Source organism: Gracilinanus agilis, chromosome 1 (assembly GCF_016433145.1).
Source record: "Gracilinanus agilis isolate LMUSP501 chromosome 1, AgileGrace, whole genome shotgun sequence".
Classification (NCBI taxonomy): domain Eukaryota; kingdom Metazoa; phylum Chordata; class Mammalia; order Didelphimorphia; family Didelphidae; genus Gracilinanus; species Gracilinanus agilis.
The window spans coordinates 595,030,688-595,037,589 of record NC_058130.1 but is presented as its reverse complement, the minus strand read 5'-3'; the positions used below and the strand labels follow the sequence as shown (position 1 = coordinate 595,037,589).

Genomic DNA, 6,902 nt, shown 5'->3' with positions numbered 1-6,902 from the left:
TTATTGATAGTTTTGATTTCTTTAAATGAAAATTGCCTATTCATGTCTCTTGCCCATTTATCAATTGGGGAATGGCTTGATTTTTTATACAATTGATTTAACTCCTTGTATATTTGAGTAATTAGACTCCTGTCAGAGTTTTTCGTTATAAAGATTTTTTCCCAATTTGTTGTTTCCCTTCTGATTTTGCCTGCACTGTTTTTGTTTGTACAAAAGCTTTTTAGTTTAATATTATCACAACCATTTAATTTACATTTTGTAATTTTCTCTAACTCTTGCTAGGTTTTAAAATCTTTCCTTTCCCCGAGATCTGACAAGTAAACTATTCTGTGTTCACTTAACTTATTTATAGTTTCCCTCTTTATATTCAAGTCATTCACCCATTCTGAATTTATCTTGGTGTAGGGTGTGAGATGTTTATCTAAACCTAATCTCTCCCATATTGTTTTCCAAATTTCCCAGCAGTTTTTGTCAAATAGTGGATTCATGTCCCAAAAGTTGGGCTCTTTGGGTTTATCATACACTGTCTTGCTGACATCATTAACCCCAAGTCTATTCCACTGATCCTCCCTTCTATCTCTTAGCCAGTACCATATTGTTTTGATGACTGCTGCTTTATAGTATAGTTTAATATCTGGTACTGCTAGGCCCCCTTCCTTCACATTTTTTTTTCATTATTTCCCTTGATATTCTTGATCTTTTGTTATTCCAAATGAAATTTGTTATAGTTTTTCCTAATTCAGTAAAGAAGTTTTTTGGTAGCTTGATTGCTAATTTGATAGGTATGGTGCTAAATAGGTAAATTAATTTGGGTAGAATGTTCATTTTTATTATGTTAGCTCATCCTACCCATGAACAATTAATGGCTTTCCAATTGTTGAGCTCCAGTTTTATTTTTTTGGAAAGTGTTTTGTAGTTGTTTTCGTATAATAGCTGTGTTTGTTTTGTTAGATAGATTCCCAAGTATTTTATATTGTCTAGGGTGATTTTAAATGGTGTTTCTCTTTCTACCTCTTGCTGCTCTAATGTGTTGGAATATATAGAAATGCTGATGATTTATGTGCATTTATTTTGTATCCTGCAACTTTGCTAAAGTTGTTGATTATTTCTACCAGCTTCTTAGTTGATTCTCTAGGATTTTTTAAGTAGACCATCATATCATCTGCAAAGAGTGATAGCTTGGTCTCCTCACTGCCTATTTTGATACCTTCAATTTCTTTTTCTTCTCTAATTGCTATTGCTAGTGTTTCTAGTACTATGTTGAATAATAGAGGTGATAATGGGCATCCTTGTTTCACTCCTGATCTTATTGGGAAGGCTTCTAATTTATCCCCATTGTATATGATGTTTGTTGATGGTTTTAGGTATATACTGTTTATTATGTTTAGGAAGGGTCCTTCAATTCCTATACTTTTCAGCGTTTTCAATAGGAATGGATGCTGTATTTTGTCAAAGGTTTTTTTCAGCATCTATTGAGATAATCATGTGATTTTTGTTGGTTAGACTGTTGATATCCTCATTGCTTTTGATTTTAAATATATTCTTATGATATTTTAAAATTCACTCTATGTTTATGCTTTAATGAATTTTAAAAATCATAAATTAGGATTATATTTTGTTAAAGGCTTTTTCTGCTTCTACTGATATAATCTTGTGCTTTTGGATGTTTTAGTTTTAATATGATTATTTTAATTATATTCTTAATGTTTAGTCATCCTCACATACTTTGTATAAATCCAACTTTATTAGAGTGAATGTTTCTGGATAAATTGCTATAATATGTTGGTAGAATTTATTTAAATTCCTGATTCATTGATGATATATGTTTATATTTCTATTTTTGTATCCTTCTTGTCTTTAAGTATTAAGACTATGTTTGACTCATAATTTATTTGTATATCTCCTTTTATATTTAAGATAATTCGTATAAATCCCATCTGGATCAAAGACCCTCCCCCCCTTCTATTGAATTTAATTTAAATCTAGTCCCATTTTCTTTCCTCAAATTGGATTCTATTTGCTGTTCTTTTACTTTAGGCCATCTCTTACTTTTGGATGTAATACTTTGTTTCCATTTTTACCTTTCCTGATTCATAACTGTTTATAGTAGGTGCTGATAATTTGTATATCTTTTCCCTTTTGTTAATTTTATTTTGTCTCTTTGATTTCCCTTTCCTTTTTAATCAGGTTAGTTGAAGGTTTATCAATTTTTTAGACCTTTCAAAAAACCAGCTTTTAGTTTTATTTATCAATTTTATGATAATTTTGTTTTCTAAATCATGTTCCTCTTAATTTATAATTTTTGTTTTTTGTGCTTATTTTGGGTCATCTGGTTTCTTCAACACTAGTCTTGTTTTTGTTTTCACCTTTTCTAAAATAGATTTCACTTACTTTTCTATTTCGTTTCAATATAGTGTACTAAATAACATAAGTCATTGCTGTCTCTTTTGTTTCCTATGGGAATTGCACCCATTAAGCACAAACCAATCTTCAGGCCTATTTCTTGAAAAAATCATTCACTACCAGTCAAAGAAGATTATTCATAGCAATTAAGACTTTCTGTAAGATGATGTCTTCCCATCTATGCTAGGGGTTTTCAGCTCTCAAGTTTGCTATACATGTTATCCCAAAAGTCTTAGTGTAGTTTTAAAATTATTAAATGTTTTCTTTCACTCTGAGGTTCTAAGCTTTAAGGGCAATGTTTGAATAACTTGTTCTGTTCTTGTGTTTGAATTTTTGCGTTCTGTCTGTGAGTTCAGACAAAATCATACTTCTTCATGAAAAGACTAGGCCCTGCTTGTAGACAAAGGAATTAGACTTACTATTTGGCCCCAGAGGAGAGAACTAAGAGCAATGTGTCAATGATTCAGAGATGTAGATTTTGACATGATATAAGGAAAAAACTTCTTAACAATTAGAATTTTCCAAAAAGTGGAGTAGCCTTTGTTGAGAAGTGCATTACTCCTCATTCAAGGACCGTAACAGAGGCTAGATGACTCAATTGTCAGTTAAGTTGTAGAAAGGATTTATTTTTTAACATACATTTGGAATAACTTGACCTGATAATTCCTTCTAACTGATTTTTCGTGATTCTGTGATTTTGTTTATCTACCATTCCTTGCAAACTAAATCAGCTAATGGGCCTTTTGTGGATACATTTTAATCCACCCAAGGTAAGGCATAAAACTTAACTGAGATTTATAGACTAGAAGGAGGAGAAGAGGAACCCAGGGCAAAGGTCCAGAGCATAGTCACCAGAGAGATTCCACAGTACACCAATAGTGGAGGGGGTAGTATGTGGCTGACACTTGGCCTCTATAATAGAAACATTGCTGAGCCTCAAGTGAAATCCCATGATCCTTGCTTTTGGCCTGTTGTGAACAAAAGTTATTAAACAGCCATGTGACTGTGCGGGTTTACGGAACTTTGCCTCTTTATTATTGCTTCAGATCATTTTGCACCTCTGTGGTGGTAAGGTGATGGCTGTAAGAATTAACAATAAGAGAAAGACTTGATTTCAAGTTCTGACTTTCCTTAGGTGAGCTATGTTAGCTTATTCAAATTTAAGTTGACTAAATTCTGATTTCTCTACTTCCCTAACAGGATTGTTTTGAGGAAAGGACTTTGTAAACAAAGATATAGATTTGAGCAAATATTATACTTCTTTTTGAGTCTGGGTTATGTCTTCTCCCTTAATATTGTCTGTGATTTCACTTCAGTTGTTATGTTTGCCTAAAGAAACAGGTCCCTGTTTTTCCATACCTTTACCACACTTTGCTCTTCTCTTTGTTCACTTTACGCCTTTTTTGCTATCTTTTCTCATTTCCTGCTTTAAATTTGCTGTAAGTTAGGAAACTAAATAATAAAGCTTATAAAATGTGCCCCAAATTGGTCAATATCCTTTGAGTGTCAGTCTGAGTTTCTTCCTTGTAAGTAAAATATTTGAACTTTAATATTTCTTTTATTTCATCTGTTTTGTACACACAGAGCCCTTTTTTCTTTGAGATTTTCCTCTAGGTTCCAAATAGATAAGTGATCATCACCTAACAGAAATGTATAACTCTCAAATAAATGACAATGCTTATTGCTTGTTAATATCCTTTTCTGAGACAGTAAGAAATGTAATAAAAGATTTTCTTTTGTATATTTCTTCCTGCTATCATAGAAAGAGGGCTTTTTGTCAGTTTTGATGCTCTAGTCTAGACCATTTAATCAACTTTCAACAGTTCATTGAACTGGTATTTGTTGAGCCTCCACAAAGATTTAAAGTATTACATTAGGAAATGTGGATTAAATAGAGAATATGACATTTTCATAAACTTATTCCTTAGGGGCAAGAAGTACTATAAGATCTATAGGATAATCATTTTAAAGAAGAAATATGTATTAAATTATTGATACCTTTTCTATTTCCTGCATTTCCCAATATTTCCCTTCTCCCATCTCACAGAGCCCTCTATTTATAACAAAAATGTTTAAAGAAACAAAAAAAAAATCACTTAAGCAAAACTGAGCAACACGTTAACCAAGTCTGACATATGCAGTATTCCACACCTGTAGTTCCCAACTCTGCAAAGAGAGAGCAATGCATTCTCACATCTCTTTAAAGAAGAGATTGAATTTGATGTCAGAAATATAGTTTTACCAAATTAGATCTTATCCAGATGGCCTAAGAATAAGGTTATCTTTTTGTGCTAGGCTTGAATTGGCAAGAGACAGTTCTCTTGAAATCCACTGGTTTCGTATTATGTATTCAATCTCCTATTTCATCTTACCTCCTATATACCAAGCTTTTTAACAGCCTTGATCTCAGAGTCATCAAGACAGTTATTCCTGTTGTTGCTGATTTACTACTACAGCTGCTTCCTCTTTATGTGATTTAATTTGAAGTTTCAGCCCACCAGGGGGCTATTGGTCCCCACCTAGGCAGCTTTAAAAGCTAGCTGCTGTTTTCTGAAGAGATGTTATTTCCATTCCTATTCATAGTGATTTTCCCCCTTCTATATTCATCTAGCATCAGCAAGGCAGTGTTCCAGCAGTCCTGTCTCTACATAAGGCATAATGTAGAACCATTTGGATGGAAAAAATTATAAATTAAAATTATTCTATTTCTTTTAAAATATTCATATTGTGTTGCTCAAATGCCAGTAACTGGAAAATTGTGGATAATGTCCTGTTTTTATAACCTCTTTCAGTGTTTTTAAATCCATTTTTTATTGTTACTTAGACATCTCTTTTCCATGGGATAGAATTTTTGATAGATAGCATTTTACAATTGTTCTGTATGTTTCCAGTGTCTGGCAGTACATGTCCTGTTAGTTATTGTCCTCTGTAATAAAAAAAACAAAACAATAAACAGAAGCCAGTTTTAAAAAAAACACTTTTCTAATAAATAAAATATTTGCAATGAAATGGCTATAGAAATAGTCTATAAACATGTTAAGACAGTTATTTGGAGGTTAGAATTTGATGTGATAAATGGAGATAATTCAAGATTTGTCTTTTGCAACGAAATCTTTAATACGCAACTGTGAAAATCAGTCTGTGCCCTCAAAAAAGATGCTGATTTTCAAGGCTTAAAATGTTCTTTAGATAGTTCTGTAGACTTGTTTTAACTCGCTTCTTTCATCTCAAGTTATCATTGTGCCTTTAATTTTAGTGAAGTCACAAAATTTCTGTTCATCAGTTCAATGGAGAAAAGTATTTGATTAGAAAGTAAAAAGTACTGGTTAGCAAAAGAGATTTACTTATCCAAAGAAAAATGTATGTTGTGGAGATGACCTAGAAGAAAAAAAATGGACTGTTTTTAGTAAAGTAAATGTCTGTGGGCTTTTTTTTTTCTTATTTTACAAATAGGAATTATGATTCTCACATCTTAGCTTATGTTCATTATTGTTTCACCCACCCCTATGGAACTAATTAAAGAATGTGTGTGCCTTCATTTTGCTGTCAGTTCTTCTTTTCAAATTTCATATAAAGAGCCCTCTGCTTTGTTTGTATTTGTCATTTTAGAAGGCCAGGAGAATTTAAATTTTGTGTTTTTGAGATTCATCCAATTGAAATCACTTTTAAATCACAATCATTAAAATACTCATGCATACGCATGTAGCTTTAATAATACTTATTGAAACTGATTTTCTGGATAGTTTCTGTTTTTTAAAAAAAGCAACAAATCTTAAAGTACCATTGTATCTTGATACTTGGTTACATTATCCATTTTTCACATTTAAAATTTAGGTTTTATGCATCACAGAAAACAAGATATCAGCAACTCTTTTTAAAATGCTGCTTTAATCATTTTAAATGTGATTAAAAAAGTAGCCTAGTCTTCCTCCTCCCACTCCACTCTATTTTATTGGGAGGATGTTATTGCAAGCTATAATGTTCAGTCAGAATTCTTTATAACAAAAAAACCAAATATACTATTTCCTCCTCTCTGATTGATGGAAAATAGGATGTAAGCTGTCAGGAAACAGGTTTTCCAACACAGCCACTTAGTTTAGTTTGCCTCAGAGACCAATTTTTAAAATGCGATTGTTTAATATAGTGCTCTTAATTGAATAAAAAAATACAGATTAGAATAGTTAGTTCAGGACAAATGAGGATCCTTATCTTTAATATTTGGTGTGTTAGACCTTTAACTACTCTTGACATTTTTCCTAAGGTTGTTGACCAACTGATTAGTCAGTTAATGCCTGATAGTATCTATTTTTCTATACTGCTAGCTTTAGTAGCATTGCTCCTGAAGTTCAATAAAATAGGTCTTCTCTGAAGGGTGACTAGTCCTGATCGAAATGCTATGGAAGAAACACAGTTGTACTGATTGGCTGTGAATGTTAATCACTCTACAGAACATAGTGATAATTTATAGCATTGTTGTAGCACTGTGGTGTTCATAAAAT

The 6,902-nt window shown here is 32.1% G+C and overlaps 1 protein-coding gene across 1 annotated transcript in view; it reads left to right on the top strand.

The window, feature by feature from the left end:
* The window catches only part of CDKAL1 (CDK5 regulatory subunit associated protein 1 like 1), a 725,348-nt gene that overhangs the window by 384,460 nt on the left and 333,986 nt on the right, over nucleotides 1–6,902 (top strand). The window lies entirely within an intron of this gene.